The 21,692-nt window shown below is 44.7% G+C and overlaps 2 pseudogenes; both read right to left on the bottom strand.

Annotated features, from left to right (window-relative positions):
• Window positions 1–16,128, bottom strand: part of LOC123993710 — a 31,102-nt pseudogene extending 14,974 nt beyond the window's left edge.
• A 2,611-nt stretch (window positions 16,129–18,739) lies between these two features.
• Window positions 18,740–19,350, bottom strand: LOC123993772 (annotated as a pseudogene).
• Between the last annotated feature and the right edge of the window lie 2,342 nt (window positions 19,351–21,692).

Here is a 21,692-nt window from a genome sequence, read left to right as displayed (position 1 = left end):
CATCTGAAACACTCCTAGCAGTGGGGCTATGGAGGAGGATAAGGCCATCTGAAACACTCCTAGCAGTGGGGCTATAGAGGAGGATAAGGCCATCTGAAACACTCCTAGTAGTGGGGCTACGGAGGAGGATAAGGCCATCTGAAACACTCCTAGTAGTGGGGCTATGGAGGAGGATAAGGCCATCTGAAACACTCCTAGCAGTGGGGCTACGGTGGAGGATAAGGCCATCTGAAACACTCCTAGCAGTGGGGCTACGGTGGAGGATAAGGCCATCTGAAACACTCCTAGCAGTAACACTATAACGGCTAATGATTTAGTGATGTGTTATGATCTCATGTCTGGTTTATCTTATAAACTAAAATACCCCTGGAAATTGAGTTCCAGACAGATAAGATACTAAGCGGAAGACTCTACACAACAACCTCTGTTGTGGTCAGTCACAGAAACACAAATGCACAGACAAAAACACGACAACCTACATCCGTGTCTCTGCAACCCTCCCCCAGCCTGGCTGCTCCTGTTGACGGGCTTTTGTTTGGGCCCGGCTCAGGGAGCATATGGTAGGTGGCCCTCTCCCTCCCCACCCTCTAAACCCCGGGCCTCCAGGCAGGCCTGCCGCAGTGTGTGTGGGGTGAATTGGGGGTGTGGGGTGGGGGTAGTTGCTCTTTTTAAAGCCCATTCTCTCTAACACAAATCGTTAGCCACACTATTGCAGGTCATCCACAGCTGGTACACACACAACCATTACAAAACATTCAAACCCACCCACTGAACCCCATTCAACCAATGCCCCAGCATTGTGGTTATTGCTACGTGGTTACTGCTACTAGGCTCCATGCAGCAGGACAGCAGCATGGGGGAGACAGAATAAAACACAGCACAGAACTAACGGTCAGCAGCCAGCTGAGCTCATTGAGAGGGAACAAATAATACAATGAGATTACATGAACATAGTGTTGTATAGCGGTCTGAGGAACTGCATCTCAGTGCAAGAGGCGTCACTACAGTACCTGGTTCGAATCCAGGCTGTATCACGTCCGGGCCGTGATAGGGAGTCCCATAGGGCAGCACACAATTGGCCCAGGGCAGTCCGGATTAGGAAGTCATTGCAAATAAGAATTTATTCTTCACTTACTTGCCTAGTTAAATAAAGGTTCAATTTAAGATATCACCTCTGACCTCATGAACATACTGCTGTGTGTCTATTGGAAAGATATCACCTCTGACCTCATGAACATAGTGCTGTGTGTCTATTGGAAAGATATCACTTCTGACCTCATCATGAACACAGAGCCAAACTCAGACTGCAGACACAGACAGACAGTAATGGTACAGGGCAACAAACAGTTTCAGCTGGACTTTCACATGAACAAATAGATAGCTCAGCAGGATAAACTGTGGAGAAAGATAAACCCCCCCGAACGTGTCAAACCAGACCTCTTCATTACACAGCCCCACAGACGAGCAAACCAAAGCGAAAAGTCAACCTCCCAGCACAGAGTACTACTCCCTCGGTGAAATGATACATTCACCCAGCTGGAGGTAAGGCAGGTGGAGCTGGAACAGCAGGTGAACACACTCCAGTCTGCACAATAAATTAAAAAAATTAAAAAACATCCCCTCAACCAGACCCAGAGAGCTGGAGAGAGACATATCTGCACTCTGGACTGTGGTGAGACAACAAGAGAAAGAGCAGGAGAAGAACAGAGCACTAGAGGATCAGACTGCAGGAGGAGAGGGTGAGGGGGATGGCGTGTGACAGAGAACAACCTATTAGAGATGAGACCACCCCCACAGAGAAGCCAGCAGAACCCCCCACCTCAACCCCCCTACCAGCCTTGACAACCACAGCAGAACAGTCCACCCCAGACCATAGCCTCAATATCATAGCAGGACAAATAAACAAAGAACACCACACCCAGAGGATCCTACCCGCATCAGAGCACATCAGAAATCAGCTAATTGGAAAACACTAAAATAAACAAGAGTTATCTTTCCAAAAACAGATGTATGGGTAAAACACTTCTCCAATCTTTTTGGCTCTATAAAACAAACAGCAAAATATATATACATGATCAAATACAAAACTATTTTTTTTAAACAGAACACACTGGATTCTCCAATTATATTGAATGAACTAGAGAACAAAATAAAAACCCCCAACCCAAAAAGGCCTGTGGTGTTGATGGTATCCTTAATGAAATGATAAAATATACAGACCACAAATTCCAATTGGCTATACTAAAACTCTTTAACGTCATCCTCAGCTCTGGCATCTTCCCCAATATTTGGAACCAAGGACTGATCACCCCAATCCACAAAAGCGGAGACAAATTTGACCCTGATACCTACCGTGGGATATGAGTCAACAGCAACCTTGGGAAAATCCTCTGCATTATCATTAACAGCAGACTAGTTCAATTCCTCAGTGAAAACAATTGCACTGAGCAAAAGACGAAATTGGCCTTTTTAACCAAATTACCATACGACAGACCACACATTCACCCTGCACACCCTAACTGACAAACAAACCAAAAAGGCAAAGTCTTCTCATGCTTTGTTGATTTATCATGAGGGTTTGATATACAAATTGATGTAAAGTGGTTTTAGAGGAACAAACATAGAACATAAAATCCATGTAAACAAACAAGTCTGCAGTTAAAATTGGCAAAACACACATTTCTTTCCACAGGGCCATGAGGCGAGACTGGGATGCAGCTTAAGCCCCACCCTCTTCAACATGCAATGTATATCAACGAATTGGCGCGGGCACTAGAACTGTCTACAGCACCCGGCCTCAACCTACTAGAATCTGAAGTGAAAATGTCTGTTTGCTGATGATCTGGTGCTTCTGTCACCAACCAAGGAGGGCTTACAGCATCACCTAGATATTCTGGACAGATTCTGTCAGACCTGGGCCCTGACCGTGAATCTCAGTAAGACAAAAAATAATGGTGTTCCAAAAAAGGTCCAGTCACCAGGACCATAAATATAAATTCCATCTAGACGCCATTGTCCTAGAGCACACAAAAACTATACATACCTCGGCCTAAACATCAGCGCCACGGGTAACTTCCACAAAGCTGTGAACGAGCTGAGCGACAAAGCAAGTGCCTTCTAAGCCATCAAACGGAACATAAATTTCAACATACCAATTAGGATCTGGCTAGAAATACTCTAATCAGTTATAAAAATCCATTTCCCTTTATGATTGTGAGGCCTGGGGTCCGCTCACAAACCAAAGATTCCACAAAATGGGAAAAGCACCAAATTGAGATTCTGCATGGAGCATTCTACAAAAAATATCCTCTGTGTACAATGTAAAACACCATATCATGTATGCAGAGCAGAATAAGGCCGATACCCACTAATGATCAAAATCCAGAAAAGAGTTGTTAAATTCTATAACCACCAAAAAGGAAGCCATTCCCAAACCTTCCATTACAAAGACATCACCTACAGAGAGATGTACCTGGGGAAGAGTCCCCTAAGGAAGCTGGTCCTGGGGCTCTGTTCACAAACACACCCCACAAAGCCATCACCTACAGAGAGATGTACCTTGGGAAGAGTCCCCTCAGCCAGCTGGTCCTGGGGCTCTGTTCACAAACACACCCCACAAAGCCATCACCTACAGAGAGATGTACCTGGGGAAGAGTCCCCTCAGCCAGCTGGTCCTGGGGCTCTGTTCACAAACACATCACCTACAGAGAGCTGTACCTGGGGAAGAGTCCCCTAAACAAGCTGGTCCTGGGGCTCTGTTCACAAACACAAACACACCCCACAGAGAGATGAACCTGGGGAAGAGTCCCCTAAGCAAGCTGGTCCTGGAGCTCTGTTCACAAACACACCCCACAGAGCCCCAGGAAAGCAACACAATTAGACCCAACCAAATCATGAGGAAACAACGACAGTTTCTTGGCGCATTGGAAAGAATTAACAAAACAACAGAGCAAACTAGAATGCTATTTGGCCCTAAACAGAGAGTACACAGTGGCAGAATATCTGACCAGTGACAGACCCAAAAGTAAGGAAATCTTTGACTATGTACAGACTCAGTGAGCATAGTCTTGCTATTGAGAAAAGCCGCTGTAGGCAGACCTGGCTCTCAAGAGAAGACAGGCTATGTGCACACTGCCCATAAAATGAGGTGGAAACTGAGCTGCACTTCCTAACCTCCTGCCAAATGTGACCATATTAGAGAGACATATTTCCCTCAGATTACACAGATCCACAAAGAATTTTAAAACAAACCCGATTTTGATAAACTCCCATATCTACTGGGTAAAATACCACAGTGTGCCATCACAGCAGCACGATTTGTGACCTGTTACCACAAGAAAAGGGCAACCAGTGAAGAACAAACACCATTATAAATACAACCTATATTTATGTTACCTTTTGCACATCATTACAATATAGACATAAAATGACATTTGTAATGTCTATTATTTTGGAACTTTTGTGAGTGTAAGGTTTACTGTTCATTTTTACTCCACTTTTGTTTATTATCTACTACACTTGCTTAGGCAATGTTAACATGTGTTTCCCATGCCAATAAAGCCCTTAAATTGAATTGAGAGAGACACACGATGAGTCTGTCATTAATGATGCGAAATACCTGCTATGCAGAGCAGTGTCCTGACTTCAGAGAGGGATGCCGGGGAAGAGAAATGTTGAAGTCACTGGGTATGGGACTATAGTCCATGTGTGTATATCCTAAAATTGCGCCGTATACAGTGCACTACTTTTGAACCCTAGTCCATATACAGTGCACTACTTTTGAACCCTAGCCCGTATACAGTGCACTACTTTTGAACCCTAGCCCGTATACAGTGCACTACTTTTGAACCCTAGTCCGTATACAGTGCACTACTTTTGAACCCTAGTCCGAATAGTGCACTACTTTTGAACCCTAGTCCGAATAGTGCACTACTTTTGAACCCTAGTCCGTATACAGTGCACTACTTTTGAACCCTAGTCCGTATACAGTGCACTACTTTTGAACCCTAGTCCGTATACAGTGCACTACTTTTGAACCCTAGTCCGTATACAGTGCACTACTTTTGAACCCTAGTCCGTATACAGTGCACTACTTTTGAACCCTAGTCCGTATACAGTGCACTACTTTTGAACCCTAGTCCGAATACAGTGCACTACTTTTGAACCCTAGCCCGTATACAGTGCACTACTTTTGAACCCTAGCCCGTATACAGTGCACTACTTTTGAACCCTAGCCCGTATACAGTGCACTACTTTTGAACCCTAGCCCGTATACAGTGCACTACTTTTGAACCCTAGCCCGTATACAGTGCACTACTTTTGAACCCTAGCCCGTATACAGTGCACTACTTTTGAACCCTAGCCCGTATACAGTGCACTACTTTTGAACCCTAGCCCGTATACAGTGCACTACTTTTGAACCCTAGCCCGTATACAGTGCACTACTTTTGAACCCTAGCCCGTATACAGTGCACTACTTTTGAACCCTAGTCCGTATACAGTGCACTACTTTTGAACCCTAGTCCGAATAGTGCACTACTTTTGAACCCTAGTCCGAATAGTGCACTACTTTTGAACCCTAGTCCGAATAGTGCACTACTTTTGAACCCTAGTCCGTATACAGTGCACTACTTTTGAACCCTAGTCCGTATACAGTGCACTACTTTTGAACCCTAGTCCGAATACAGTGCACTACTTTTGAACCCTAGTCCGTATACAGTGCACTACTTTTGAACCCTAGTCCGTATACAGTGCACTACTTTTGAACCCTAGTCCGTATACAGTGCACTACTTTTGAACCCTAGTCCGTATACAGTGCACTACTTTTGAACCCTAGTCCATATACAGTGCACTACCTTTGACCAGAGCTCCTGGGGTGTCTGGAGTCTTGGTATATATGAGCACCATTGAAATGATGGAACCATTGGAAGGGTATGGATTCCTTTAGGAAAAAGGCTTTGATGAAAGGATGCTAAATGTGTAGACAGACTTTGAACAATTCGTCTCATGTCCCTGTGACTGCCTGGGAAGAAGTTCTGAGAATCCATTTCCCTCCTCTCACAAATCGACTATGGACCAATTCACAAATACCACAATTTACCTTGCTGTGAATGTCTATGAAAAACACTCACACATAGTTCAAACACAGGGAGAGAAAAAGTTTGAAGAGAGAGCCCCCCAGAAAGCAGAGAGAGAGCCCCCCAGAGAGCAGAGAGAAAGCCCCCCAGAGAGCAGAGAGAGAGCAGAGAGAGCCCCCCAGAGAGCAGAGAGAGAGCAGAGAGAGAGCCCCCCAGAGAGCAGAGAGAGAGCAGAGAGAGAGCCCCCCAGAGAGCAGAGAGAGAGCAGAGATATTACCAATAGGCTAACAGGATTAAGTTCTGACTGTTGAGAGGCACAATGGAGGCAGTGATTGATTAACCCAGCGCGGAAGCCCGTAGAATTTTGTGTGCCTGACAATGTGTGCCTGTCAAAGTCTGAGTACCAAACGGCAACCCTATTCCCTAGTTAGTGCACTACTTTTAGCAAGTACTATATAGTGAATAGGGTGCCATTTGTGGGACACAGAACGAGCGCAGAGCAGAGTGGGCATCAGACCTGAAACTCAGGGGAACCAGAGTACTGAACAACCAACCAGACAGAGAAGTCCAGTTCAAGAACTAGGCCAGATTCCAGCATCTCGGGGAGATTAAACAGCAAACCCAACCAGGACAACCTTGAATCAAAACAGCCCTTTCAAAGTCTTCATCAAATCACACAGAGCTGATCGCTAGAGGAACCTAGCGGGTGGGAGGGAGGCAGCTAAGAGAAGGGTCTGACTGTTCTCTCACTGAAAGACACACTCAAAAGACTCCTTAATTAGTCAAGTCAGAGAATCTTCTATCGGGGTTTTTGGCCGGTACGTTTTCATCTTTTCATTTAGTGTTCCAGTGAACTGTACGAGCGCCACCTAAAAAAAGCCTCGCGTACGTCTCCCCAGTGAGCGGACCCCATCCCAGACTCCCAGTTTGACAGCATCATTTGTGTAATTACCCATGATGCTGTGTTGAAGTACAGACAAGCCGTTAATCACCACACAGACCCACTTATAGAAACTACTCCTACACAAACTAGGCTACATGTAGTAACAGCAGCACAACTCCAAGATCACAATCAGCCATCTGACAAAACACAGTTCCAAGGTTCCTTTGTGTCTTTACTCTTTACTTTGCTCTAATGGCTTTCATACGCTTTGCTATGCAGGACATTCATTTAGATCTTGACAGAAGCCACCAGGAACGAATAATAGACCCAGAGGCAAAACCCGCAGACGCGTTATCAAAGCTAGGATCAAAGCTGTGCACGTGAAGATGTACAGACACGGGCTAATCTTCACAAAGTCATAGAGACTGGGTTTATACCTAAACGATGTGAAAAGCCACAGCAACACAAATGATATAGGGCTTTCCAGCCAGCCATCGTCTGGACACTGGAGTAAATCATCATTACAAAAGGTAGTGGATGGGAACTGAGAGAGGGTTAGGCTATAACACAGTTATAACATAACTTATAACCCTTCATGACAGTTTTTGGAACACGTGCTGTGTAATTCCACTGTAATTCCACTGTGTCAGTCAGCTGCAGAAAGCTGACAACAGCCTTCATTCTGTAAAGACTCACGGTACTTACTGGCGAGGAGCAGGCAGGACAGAGCAATGACGTAGAGCTGTTTGACGGCTACATCGTAGCGATCCATGAACAGGTCCAGTAAGTAGACAGACAGGTGTCTGGCTGTAGGACACAGCTGGTAGCGGTTCGACAGTATGGCCAGCAGGTCTGCAAAGTACCGACGCATCCCTATCTGAGGGGAGTGGGCCCGATACACAGGCAGCTTCAATTCCTAGAGGGAGAGGAAGAGAAAGATGGAGGGAAGGAAAGGAAGATGGAGACAAGGAAAGGAAAGGAGAAGGTAGAGGGAAGAGAAACAATATAGAGAGTAAGAATAAATATAATATAGGTTAACGCACAAACATACAGTGCATTTGAAAAGTGTTTCACATTTGGTCACGTTACAACCTTGATCTAAAATTGATTCAATCCCCCGTCTCAATACCCCATAATGACAAAAACAAAAAATAAATATCACATAAGTATTCAGACCCTTTACTCAGTACTCTGCTGATGCACCTTTGGAAGCTTTTACAGCCTCGATTCTCTTGTGTTTGACGCTACAAGCTTGGCAACGCCTGCATTTGGGGAGTTTCTTCCATTCTTCTCTGCAGATCCTCTCAAGGTCTGTCAGGTTGGATGGGGAGTGTCACTGCAAAGCCATTTTCAGGTCTCTCCAGAGATGTTCGATCAGGTTCAAATCCGGGCTCTGTCTGGGCCACTCAAGGACATTGAGACTTGTCCCGAAGACACTTCTGCATCGTATTGGCTGTGTGCTTAGGGTCATTGTCCTGTTGGAAGGGGAATCGTCGCCACAGGCTGAGGTCCTGAGAGCTCTGGAGCAGGTTTTCATCGAGGATCTCTTTACTTTGCTCAGTTCATCTTTGCCTTGATCCTGACTAGTCTTCCAGTCTCTGCCGCTGAAAAACATCCCAACAGCATGATGCTGCCACCACCATGCTTCACCGTAGGGATGGTGCCAGGATTCCTCCAGGCGTGACACTTGGCATTCAGACCAAAGACTTCAATCTTGGTTTCATCAGACCAGAGAATCGTGTTTCTCATAGTCTGAGAATAGTTTAGGTGCCTTTTTCTTCCATCTCCACAGAGGAACTCCGGAGCTCTATCAGAGTGACCATTGGGCTCTTGGTCACCTCCATGACCTGTCAAATGTAGGGCTTTATATAGAAGGTGTGTTCCTTTCCAAATCATGTACAATCAATTGAATTTACCACAGGTGGACTCCAATCAAGTTGTAGAAACATCAAGGATGACTTATGAAAGCAGGATGCAACGGATGTCAATTTCGAGTCTCATAGCAAATTTTCCAAAGGCACTGTAGATAGCCATGTCTGACAAAACTACCATCCATGCCTACACACTACATGTCCATACAGAACCCAATACTACATTTCAATTTAGGTCAGGAAGGGGAGTGAGAGGAGGGGTACAGGGTTACCCATGGTGAGTAAAGGGAAGGGGACAATAAGTAGCGGTGGCTATTCAGCATGATAAATATCCATTAGGATGGGGGCAGGGTTGAAGTCTGTTTGGAAAAGGTTGGGGGGGAAGATCCAAAGGAGGCTGGTAGCTGAGAAGTGGTGGCTATTCAGCAGCCTGACCCTCTGGTAGAAACTGGTTTTATTCATTTAAAAAAAAAAACTTTAACTAGGCAAGTCAGTTAAGAACAAATTCTTATTTACAATGACTGCCTGCACCGGCCAAGCCTGGACAACACTGAGCCAATTGTGCGCCACACTATTGGACTCCCAATCACGGCCGGTTGTGATACAGCAGGATTCAAACCTGTCTGTCTGTAGTGACGCTTCTAGCACCGAGACGTAGTGACGCTTCTAGCACCGAGACGTAGTGACGCTTCTAGCACCGAGACGTAGTGACGCTTCTAGCACCGAGACGTAGTGACGCTTCTAGCACCGAGACGTAGTGACGCTTCTAGCACCGAGACGTAGTGACGCTTCTAGCACTGAGATGCAGTGCCTTAGACCGCTGTGCCACTCTGGAGCCCAGTGTTCTATTGGTCAGTCAGTTTTAGCCATGATGCTCCTGTACTGCACGTGTGAGTGATGGATGCGGGAAGAACTGGCCGTGGCTCAGGTCCATGATGATCTTCTTGGCCTTCCTACAACACCTGGTGTTGCAAGTGTCCTGAAGGGCAGGCGGTGTGCATCCAATGGTGCAGTCGGCTGAGCGCGCCTCCCTCTGTAGTGCCTTGGTCAGGCTGTGATGCAGCACAACAGTATGCTCAGTATGCTCTCAAAGGTGCTCCTGTAGAACACTGAAGGCCTTCGGGGACAGGCCAATTCAATCACTGCCCCTCAGGACAACCTCCTGAGGTTAAAGAGTCGCTGTCGTGCCTTCACCACTGTGTCTGTGTGGTTTGACCATTTCACCTCCTCGGAGATGTGGAAGCCGAGGAACTTGACGTTTTTGACCGTCTCCAGGGGAGCCACTCCTAAAGTCCACAATCAGCTCCTTTGTTTTGCTGACGTTAAGGAAGAGGTTTGTTTACCTGGCACCACACCGTCAGAGTGCCTAGCTCCTCCCTGTAGGCAGTCTCGTCGCTGTTGGTAATTAGGCCTACTGCGGTTGTCGTGTCGTCAGCAAACTTGGAGTTGAAACTGAGGCAGTCGTGGATATACAGAGTTCAGGAGGGGACTGAGGACGTATCCTTGTGGGGGCCCCATGTTGAGGAGCAGTGTGGAAGAGGTAATGCTTCCTACATTGACCACCTGGCAGCCTGTCAAAAAAAAGTCTGCACATGCTCTGAGAGCACTGCTAGGGATGCTCCCTCGGCCGGCATCCTTGCGAAGGTTAACACGTTAGAATGACTTCCATACATCCTCTGTGGAGACCGTAAACACGTAGCCCTCGTTGTCTTCAGGGGCTCTCCTCAGCAGCGAATAGTCGTTATGCTCGAAGCATAAGAAAAAAGGTGTTTCGCTCGTGGTAGCGCGCTGTTGGTAGCGCGCTGTTGGTATCGCGACGGGATTGCCGGCGCTGTTGGTGTTGCGACGGGAGAGCGCTGTTGGTGTTGCGCTGTTGGTGTTGCGACGGGAGAGCGCGCTGTTGGTGTCGCGACGGCTTTCTTTTTGAAATTCGTGATCGTTAGAAGCCCCTGCCACATGGTAATGCCTCGTATCTGACCCACTGAATTACTCTTCCACTTTGTCCTTATACTTGCGTCTCGCCATCTTGAGCTATCTGCATATGACGTTTTTGTATCGTTTAACCATACAATTGTCCCTGGTCACCTTGCCCCGTTTATAAGCAGAATCTGTCTCCTTCAGTTTCACCCGACAAGGCTGCCATCAATCCATGGTTTTCGAGAGACACCATCGGTATCGCAACATCTATGCATTTTTTTAATGAATCCGGTGACTGAGTCGGTGTATTAATTGATCTTATCCCCAGAGGAAACCTGTAACATATTCCAGTCCACATGATCAAAACAGTCTTGAAGCATGGATTCTGATTAGTCAGACAAGTGTTGTACAGATGTGAACACCAGGACTTTCCTTGAGTCTTTGTTTGTAGGCGGGGAAGAACAAAATGGAGTCCTGGTCTGACTTGCCGAAAGGAGGACGGGAGATTCCCTTATACCGTTGTCGGAAAAGCATGTAGTGTTGATCCATTGAGAATCTCTGCGAGTTGGACAGCCAACGTGTTCATAGTAATTCGGGAGCATGGTTCTCAAATGTACTTTTGTTAAAGTCCCCAGTGACAATGAACACTGCCTCCGGGTACACGGTCTCCAGTTTGTTCAGGGTGACAATGAAGATCTTTGAAAGCATTTTTGGTGTCCGTTTGGGGCGGGATGTGGTAGTGCAAAGGTGCCATTTTTGACACGCCCCCTAGGACACACCCAGTCTTCTCCTAGTCAACCACATAGAATAGAGGAGCATCACATGAGCCTTCAGCTTAAAGACGCATTTGACAAGGGGAGCAATATTAAAACAAACACTTTCTCCCATATGTATAGCCTTTAATGCTTCACGAATCTGTCTATTCTAATACAGGCTTAGAAAAACGAGTTATGGTTTTTCGATAAATGCTTTTTTTCGTCATACATAGATGAATATTTGATCTAAAAAAAAGGGCTTTATAATGTGGATTTATTTCATATCAGACTGAGTCGGGGTGGATTCATCTCTTTAAGTAGTGCTGTACCAGTTTGTGGTTTGCTGCTAGAGGCACACCAAAAACATCCACCCATACTAAAAATACAGGTTACTATTGTTTGTCAGAGACAGCGGGCCTACTGCCCCTTCCCTAAGGGTTGTCCAAATAACAAAACACTGGCCACGTGTAAACTAATCTTCACGGGATACTGACTTGCTGTAGATCGGTGAAGAATAACCCCGTGGTGCCTGTCAGCATGACCAATGTACTGATGACCACAAACTATGGCACACACATGCCTCACATATTTAATCTGAGAGTTACAACAATTGTCTGTTGAGTTTGTTGTATGTAGGAAATACCTTAACAACGGTGATCACTAAGGTGATCGGCAGCTGAAGGACAATATAAACAGTGTATACAGACACCCCCATAAACACGACCCTCGACTTCTCCTCTCTTCTCCACCCCCCACCATGCATGCCTTGCCTCTGGTCCATCGGTCTGTCTGAGGGTTCAGTGGTGCAGGGCATTGTGGGGAACCACAGCATAATTAATGCAGTGGAAGGCAGGGGACTCGATGCAGAGAGGTGGGGGGGGCAGACTAGCCTGCTGATGGGCTACAATTATTTAGAGATCGGGTTTATGTCTGGGGTGTCGTTTGGCTTTCAAAGACCTTACATCAGCATCCATGTTGTTTTACAGGGATGTTTTGTCTTTGGTCTGCAGATTAGTTAAAGGGTTGGGGTGGGGTCAGAATAGAATCAGAAGGGAGGCCCTAATCTACACGCCCCCTGGTTACAGACGTCCAACTCAGTGATTTAGACACAAGTAAATCAAATGACTGTTAGGCTTAGTGAATAACTTGTAAGGAGACTGCCCGATTGTAACAGAGTGGGGGTAGCTGCCTGCAACAATTCCATCTATCCAAATACTCCCCCCTACATGTGACGTGTGCGTAGACACACACACACAAACCTACTCCAAATTGTTCTTTCTAAGTAAAATCAAATTAGCTATGATATTCTTGCTCCCTTTATGAGGATGGCAGTCCAGTGACAGATGCTGCCATTAAAATGGCCAAACAGTAAAATATCATCAAGCCGGAGTTTAGCCTAATTACTGCATCAGCCAATTAATGAGCCTCAACCCTTCTGTGTAATCTAAATTAGACCACGCTCACAAAGATGACAGTCATGTAATTATATCCATCTGCCAAAATTAACTACACTATATAGAAGCTATAAATAGAAGGCGAGGAGTTGCTATCATGTCCCTCTACTGGCTTGGATCTTCATCAAAGCACTACAGTATGTCAACAAGAAAACATACATTTTCCTTTTTTTTTTAAAAAACCTTTATTTAACTAGGCGAGTCAGTTAAGAACAAATTCTGATTTTCAATGATGGCCTAGGAACAGTGGGTTAACTGCCTGTTCAGGGGCAGAACGACAGATTTGTACCTTGTCAGCTCAGAGATTTGAACTTGCAACCTTCCGGTTACTAGTCCAACGCTCTAACCTCTAGGCTACCCTGCCGCCCCCTTTAAGCCATTGAGCAGAAGCGCTTATCCAGTGTGACATACAGGAGCAATTAAAGTTAACTGCCTTGCTCAAGGGAACATGAGATTTTTCACCTCGTCAGCTTGGGAATTTGAACCAGCGACTTTTTGGCTACTGGCCCAAAGTGCTGAACCGCTAGGTTACCTAGATTAGTTGGCTTTTTCAGGTTAAGATGCATTTAAGCACAGGTGAACTGCATGGCACCAGACTCAAAGCGTTCTCCCTGGCATTGAGAACATCCCCATAATACACATTTCACCACGCAGTTGAGATTCTTATCAAGTGGTGATGAGGAAAATGGAACTCCAAGGAATGACCCAAGGAGACCCAGAGAACTGCATTCATAGAATCGAAATTCAGAATTCTATTTATTCTGATTCTATGAGTGGCTGGTCTTACCTTGATGCGGAGGGACTGATGGATATCCCCTGCTAGCTGTCCTTTCCACCATTTTAAGTCCCTTTCCATCTTTCCCATTCAGAGAAGGCCACAAGGATGAAGTTCAGCCCTGCAGACACACAGCAATGTGGGCCAAGTCAAGAGACATCCTGGCTGTAAGCAGCATGTTTTGGTGTCTTATCACAACTTCAGGTATTTGATATCAAAGGGACAAGGATTTATAGAATAATTTGTAATATCCTATATTCATACTGGTGAATAAAAATCTATTTTATAAGAGAGATGAAATAAACACTTATTTTTTATTTGCTGGGACTTCAAGGGGAATAAAACATTGTATCCTTTAAATTCATAGATGTTATATATATATATATATAAATAGCATCGTGGAGAATTTTATTTCACCTTTATTTAACCATGTAGGCTAGTTGAGAACAAGTTCTCATTTGCAACTGCGACCTGGCCAAGATAAAGCGTAGCAATTCAACATACAACAACAGAGTTACACATAGAATAAACAAAACATAGTTAATAATACAGTATAATGTTTTTAAACTAAAAGTATATATATATATACAGTGAGTGCAAATGAGGTCAAATAAGGGAGTTAAGGCAATAAATAGGCCATGGTGGCAAAGTAATTACAATATGGCAATTAAACACTGGAATGGTAGGATGTGCAAAAGATGGATGTGCAAGTAGAGATACTGGGATACAAAGGAGCAAGATTAATAAATATATAAATACTGTATGGGGATGAGGTAGGTAGATAGCCCATCTGTAAACAACCCATCTATGTACAGGTGCAGTGATCTGTGAGCTGCTCTGACAGCTGGTGCTTAAAGCTAGTGAGGGAGATATTAGTCTCCAGCTTCAGAGATTTTTAATGGGTTATGGGGGCAAAGTGAAACATGCCTTTGATATTAATGAAAGCAATCAGTTGAAATCGATTGTTAAAGATCAGCCTTTGATTTTTAAAATACATTTTAAAAACACATCCAATAGCCTTTCGAAATATTTCAAATGTAAATTTGTGAGCTGCTCTTTTGTAAGCTTAAAAATGTGATTGAGTTCATTTCCTCCATGACCATGTGTACAGTAAACATTGGTCACTGGCACTGCATCGCCCTTGATCGTTCATGACTCAGTTCCATGACATTCCACCCAATAGCCATTTATCAGAGGTTGTATGTTAAGAGCGGCGACGCTCAGTCTGAACAGTAACACGTTTTGGAAGCATAAGGACTTTAAAATCTTTCATATTTACGAGAAATAATAAAATAAATTAGTAATAAAAAATGGATACACTTTTATAGGGTAAGGGTTCCCACACAGCAATATGTCCACAGCACAGCGCTTGTTCACGGAAACCAGACGGATGACTGCCGGTGCGAAATAAAATAGCTATCCGAGTCTCCTAACCGGTGTGTAACTGGAAGACAGACGTCACAAACCTGCCACTGGAAAAAATACTGTTGGATGTAACAACGGTGTTAAAACCGGTTAAAAACAGTGTATTTTGCATTTGTTAAATGATTTTGGATGTTTTTCTAGAACCGTACCTCAATTGAAAATCGCTTCACGTTTAGAAGGGAGTATTTGCCAGTTTAGTCTTTCAGAGCCAATTCGCCCTTTAAAACAGTATGTAAGGTCCTTGAACTAAGGAGTAACGTTAGTCTACTTTGGTCCAATAATGGGCTATGGTACTGAACTGCAATTACATTCCCCATGCAAGTGGGTGCGATTTAAAATGCCTTAAAGTGGAGAGAGAAAAACAACTAAATGGCAATTGTAGCGCTGTGGTAACAAAATAACTTTTTTTTCTAGGCCTAACAATAACATTGCTACTGTGTCACAAATCTGCTATGAGAAAAACAGTACGTTGATAATGGAAACATTTTTCATGACTTTCTCGCTCATTTAGCGGTGTCAACACCACGAGTGTTTTTTAAAACAGAAACGTAGACCACTCATGCGGTTATAATACTATTATATATAGGCCTATATCTTAAACTTAGACAAAGATCACACCTGACTGTTGACAGCATTACATCATTGATACACACATTTAGTCAACTTTTAGATTCTCTAAATGTCCAAGATCGCTCACCCTATCTGACAGGAATGCCCCCAGACCTCTTTGTTTCACTCCGACATCCTGAATGAAGAATTCCTCTTTGGGAAGTTTTGTATTATCCTCGGTACCGGCGAAAAGCGACGACTGTTTCCGTTATTCAGTTGACAAAGTAACAATGCTTCAGAGCAGTTTAATTCAGCTGTTATCTCGTTATCTGTTTACACTTTCACAAAGATTTTCCACGGATCCTCGTTCAACGAAGTGGTTTGCTTCCCCAGCTGCTGTTGCGGTCGGTGAGGAGCTAGTGAATTTGCGTACGCGAAAGACCGAGTGTAAGATGGGAAATGTAGTCCAAAAACACGTGACCAAAATGGGCTAATTACGACAATAACTCATTCTCTAATTGATTTCAAATAAACTAAACGTGTCTCTCAAACACTGGCATTTTGAAAACGGATAGAGCTGTTGAGGTGATTAAATCAAGTTTTTATTGCAAATCACTTCGTTAACTTTCTCAAGTGGCATGTGTGTAACACTGAGCAAAAATAAATGCAACATGAAACAAAGATTTTACTGAGTTATACTTCATATAATGAAATCAGTGAATTGAAATACATTTATTAGACCCTAATCTATGGATTTCACATCACTGGAAATACAGATACGCAGCTGTTGGTCACAGATACCTTTAAAAAAAAGGTGGGGCCATGGATCAGAAAATGAGTCAGTATCTGGTGTGACCATCATCTGCCTCGTGCACATTCTCCTTTCGAGTCTATCAGGCTGTTGATTGTGGCCTGTGGAATGTTGTCTGACTCCTCGTCAATGGCTGTGGGAAGTTGCTGGATATTGGCGGGAACTGGAACACGTTGTTGTACACGTCGATCCAGAGCATCCCAAACATGCTCAATGGGTGATATGTCTGGTGAGTATACAGGCCAAGAAGAACTGGGCCATTTTCAGCTTCCAGGAATTGTGTACAGATCCCTTGTGACATGGGGACGTGCATCATCATGCTAAAACATCAGGTAATGGTAGAGGATGAATGGTACGACAATGTGCCTCAGGATCTCATCATGGTATCTCTGTGCATTCAAATCGCCATCGATAAAATGCAACTGTGTTCGTTGTACGTAGCTTATGCATGCCTATTCCATAACGCCACCTCCGCCATGGGGCACTCTGCTCACAACGTTGACATAATCAAACCGCTCGCCCACATGACGCCATACACGTTGTCTGCCATCTGCTTGGTACAGTTGAAACAGGGATTTATCCGTGAAGAGCACACTTCTCCAGCGTGTCAGTGGCCATTGAAGGTGAGCATCTGGTCGCTGAAGTTGGTTGAGACGCCGAACTGCTGTCAGATCAAGACCCTGGTGAGGACGACTTAGCACGTAGATGAGCTTCCCTGAGACAGTTTCTGACAGTTTTTGCAGAAATTCTTTGGTTGTGCAAACCCACACTTTCATCAGTTGTCCGGGTGGCTGGTCTCAGACAATCCCGCAGGTGAAGAAGATTGTCACGCCTTGGTCATTGTATTTTGTGTTTTCGTTATATATTTGGTCAGGTCAGGGTGTGACATGGGTTTATGTTTACATTTACATTACATTTAAGTCATTTAGCAGACGCTCTTATCCAGAGCGACTTACAAATTGGTGCATTCACCTTATGACATCCAGTGGAACAACCACTTTACAATAGTGCATCTAAATATTTTAAGGGGGGGGGGTGAGAAGGATTACTTATCCTATCCTAGGTATTCCTTAAAGAGGTGGGGTTTCAGGTGTCTCCGGAAGGTGGTGATTGTATTTTCGTATTGGGGTTTGTAGTATTTGGGATCGCGGCTGATTAGGGGTGTTGTATAGGCTTGGCTGCCTGAGGCGGTTCTCAATCAGAGTCAGGTGATTCTCGTTGTCTCTGATTGGGAACCGTATTTAGGTAGCCGGGGTTTCGCTGTGTATTTCGTGGGTGATTGTTCCTGTCTCAGTGTAGTGTTCACCAGATAGGCTGTATTTAGGTTTCACGTTCCGTTTGTTGTTTTTGTTTCTATAAGTTATTTCATGTATTGCTTTTGTTTTTCTTCATTAAAGACATGAGTAACCACCACGCTGCATTTCGGTCCGACTCTCTTTCTACAAACGAAGAACGCCGTTACAAAGATGGATGTGGAGGTCCTGGGTTGGCGTGGTTACAGGTGGTGTACGGTAGTGAAGCTGGTTGGACGTACTGCCAAATTCTATGAAATGACATTGGAGGAGGCTGATGGTTGGGAAATGAACATAACATTCTCTGGCAACAGCTCTGGTGGACATGCCTGCAGTCAGCATGCCAATTGCATGCTCAATCAAAACTTAAGACATCTGGGGCCTTGTGTTGTGTGACAAAACAGAACCTTTTAAAGTGGCTTTTTTATTGTCCCCAGCACAAGGTGCACCTGTGAAACAATCATACTGTTTAATCAACTTCTTGATATGCCACACCTGTCAGGTGGATGAATTATCTTGACAAAGTATAAATGCTCACTAACAGGGATGTAAACAAATTTGTGCACAAGATTTGAGATAAATAAGCTTTTTTTGTGTGTATGGAAAATTTCTGGGATCTTTTATTTCAGCTCATGAAATATGGGACCAACACTTTACATGTTGCGTTTATATTTTTGTTCCGTATAAATACTAAGCAATGAGTACTAGCTGAGCAACAGACAACTCAGTGTCACTTGGTATCAATATAGGGCATAGCTTTTTCAATAATGTGCAACGATAATACAGTAGGCCTATTACAATTCACTTTTTTAGAGAATTTTTTTATTATTGACCAAAACGGAGTATAAATAGGCTGAACTATAATTGCAATGATGACAGGCAGAATTTTCTTCCCAAATGGACAAGGAAGCAAAAGCAGGTGCCATTGTAGTTCAACCCATCAGGATGAAGGTGATGAATCCTCATTGGTCTTCTTGTCCATCTAGTTCAGATACTCCTGGTCTGCATAGATCAGGAACCCAGTAAACAGACTATCTGTCCAGAACGGATCATAGAATTGCCCATTCTGTTCAGAGTAGAAGAACTGCAGCCAAACGTGGTCCTGACGCCTAACCAGAGAACCGTGGAACCGGACACTGGATCCCAGTTTTGGCATCAAACGCCTTGATCTTATACTGCCCGTTGTGCACCAGTCCGATCGCCAAGTGAAGTAGTAGACTCCTGGGACAGAGCAGACAAACTTCCCAGTTGTGGCGTTGTAGTTGTTTCCCCTCGTTCAGCAGAATCCGTTTGAACCGGATCGGGAGACGCTTTTTGGGAGAAGGCAGAGCGGGCTGAGTTGGTGCCGCAGTTACATCCCCCAGGAGCCCGTCTCACCTGTGTCCCCCTTGGTGCCCCCCAGTCCGGCCAAACTTGGGGCCATGCTTGCCTACCACGCCCTCACGACCTTTAACCAGAGTTTAAATTGTTTCCCGGGCCTGCCCTGTTCACCTGAAGATCAGACAGAGACAGGGACTGGCTCATTCACATTCATATAGTCACACCAGACAGCTCACAATACAGTGTACTGCATAGGAACACAACATTAAAGCTAACACAGGAATCAATATCAAGGACTACAAGAGTGGTAGTGGACTAACAGGTAATACCTATATTGTAGGCTTCTACTCAGTGTACTAACTAACAGGTAATACCTATACTGTAGGCTTCAGTTCAGTGGACTAACAGGTACTACCTCTACTGTAGGCTTCAGTTCAGTGGACTAACAGGTAATACCTCTACTGTAGGCTTCTACTCAGTGTACTAACTAACAGGTAATACCTCTACTGTAGGCTTCTACTCAGTGTACTAACTAACAGGTAATACCTATACTGTAGGCTTCTACTCAGTGTACTAACTAACAGGTAATACCTCTACTGTAGGCTTCTACTCAGTGTACTAACTAACAGGTAATACCTCTACTGTAGGCTTCTACTCAGTGTACTAACTAACAGGTAATACCTATACTGTAGGCTTCTACTCAGTGTACTAACTAACAGGTACTACCTATACTGTAGGCTTCAGTTCAGTGGACTAACAGGTACTACCTATACTGTAGGCTTCTACTCAGTGGGCTAACTAACAGGTAATACCTCTACTGTAGGCTTCAACTCAGTGGGCTAACTAACAGGTAATACCTCTACTGTAGGCTTCAGCTCAGTGGGCTAACTAACTCAGCCTTGAGTTGTACTACAGTACTCGATTTCAGACCCAGTCCAGGCTACTACCTGGATGCATCCATTAGGCTTCTTACCTCTGTCACCTCTCCCCCTTCTCTCCTTACCTATCTCTGCTTTCCTCAGTCACCCCTCTCCCCCTTCTCTCCTTACCTATCTCTGCTTTCCTCAGTCACCCCTCTCCCCCTTCTCTCCTTACCTATCTCTGCTTTCCTCAGTCACCCCTCTCCTCCTTCTCTCCATCCCTGCCCACATCTGCCACCCTTCTCCCCCTTGTCTCCATTCCCCCATCCAGGCCATCCTTCCCTGGGGTAACCATGGGACCCATAGTCCCTTGAGATCCAGGGGCCCCTGGGTTCCACCGGGCCTGATGTCCGGGTAGACTACACTCCAGCTGAGAGGAATGGATGGTGATGTTGTGGCCCTTCTTGTACAAGGGGTGTGTAGTCTGGATCTGGGGAGGTAGTGATGGTGATGGAAAGAAAGCACACCATGAGAGACAGCTGGAGCATGATGGTAGCTGAAAAGATAAGGGAGGCATTTAGAAATGATCAGTTGGAAAGCTGTGGTTGTAGAGATCATCAGCACCGATGCATTACACTGCTGTCATCAGCCAGAGGTTCGCTGACCAAAACAGAGGTTTCGCAAATATTTAAGAGACAGTGTATGGCTAATTTACTCAGCTGCACAATAAAAATAAAGTTTTTAAATTTTTATTTAACCTTTATTTAACCAGGTAGGCTAGTTGAGAACAAGTTCTCATTTACAACTGCGACCTGGCCAAGAATAAAGCAAAGCAGTTCGACACAAACAAAACAGAGTTACACATGGAATAAACAAAACATGCAATCAATAACACAGTTGCAGATGCTGGCACTAAGACTGTTCTCAGTCAGCTGTATAAGGAAATAAGTAAACAGGAAACCACTCACCCAGAGGCGGCGCTCCTAGTGGCCGGAGACTTTAATGCAGGAAATCAGTTCTACCAAATTTCCATCAACATGTTAAATGTGCAACCAGAGGGGAAAAAAGCTTTCCTTCGCCCTCCATTTGGTAAATCCGATCACAACTCTATCCTCCTGATTCCTGCTTAAAAGCAAAAATTAAAGCAGGAAGGACCAGTGACTCGGTTTATAAAAAAGTGGTCAGATGAAGCAGATGCTAGACTACAGGGCTGTTTTGCTATCACAGACTGGAACATGTTCCGGGATTCTTCCGATGGCATTGAGGAAGACACCACATCAGTCACTGGCTTTGTCAATAAGTGCATCGAGGACGTCGTCCCCACAGTGACTGTACGTACATACCCCAACCAGAAGCCATGGATTACAGGCAACATACGCACTGAGCTAAAGGGTAGAGCTGCCGCTTTCAATGTGCGGGACTCTTACCCGGAAGCTTACAAGAAATCCTGCTATGCCCTGCGACGAACCATCAAACAGGCAAAGCGTCAATACAGGGCTAAGATTGAATCATACTACATCGGCTCCGACGCTCGTTTTATGTGGCAGGGCTTGCAAATTATTACAGATTACAAAGGGAAGCAGAGCCGCGAGCTGCCCAGTGACATGAGCCTACCAGATGAGCTAAATCACTTCTAAACTCGCTTCGAGGCAAATAACACTGAGGCATGCATGAGAGCATCAGCTGTTCCGGACGACTGTGTG

Source organism: Oncorhynchus gorbuscha, linkage group LG13 (genome assembly GCF_021184085.1).
Source record: "Oncorhynchus gorbuscha isolate QuinsamMale2020 ecotype Even-year linkage group LG13, OgorEven_v1.0, whole genome shotgun sequence".
NCBI classification, from domain to species: domain Eukaryota; kingdom Metazoa; phylum Chordata; class Actinopteri; order Salmoniformes; family Salmonidae; genus Oncorhynchus; species Oncorhynchus gorbuscha.
Note: the sequence above shows the minus strand (reverse complement) of the source record. Positions and strands in the feature narration are given on the sequence as shown.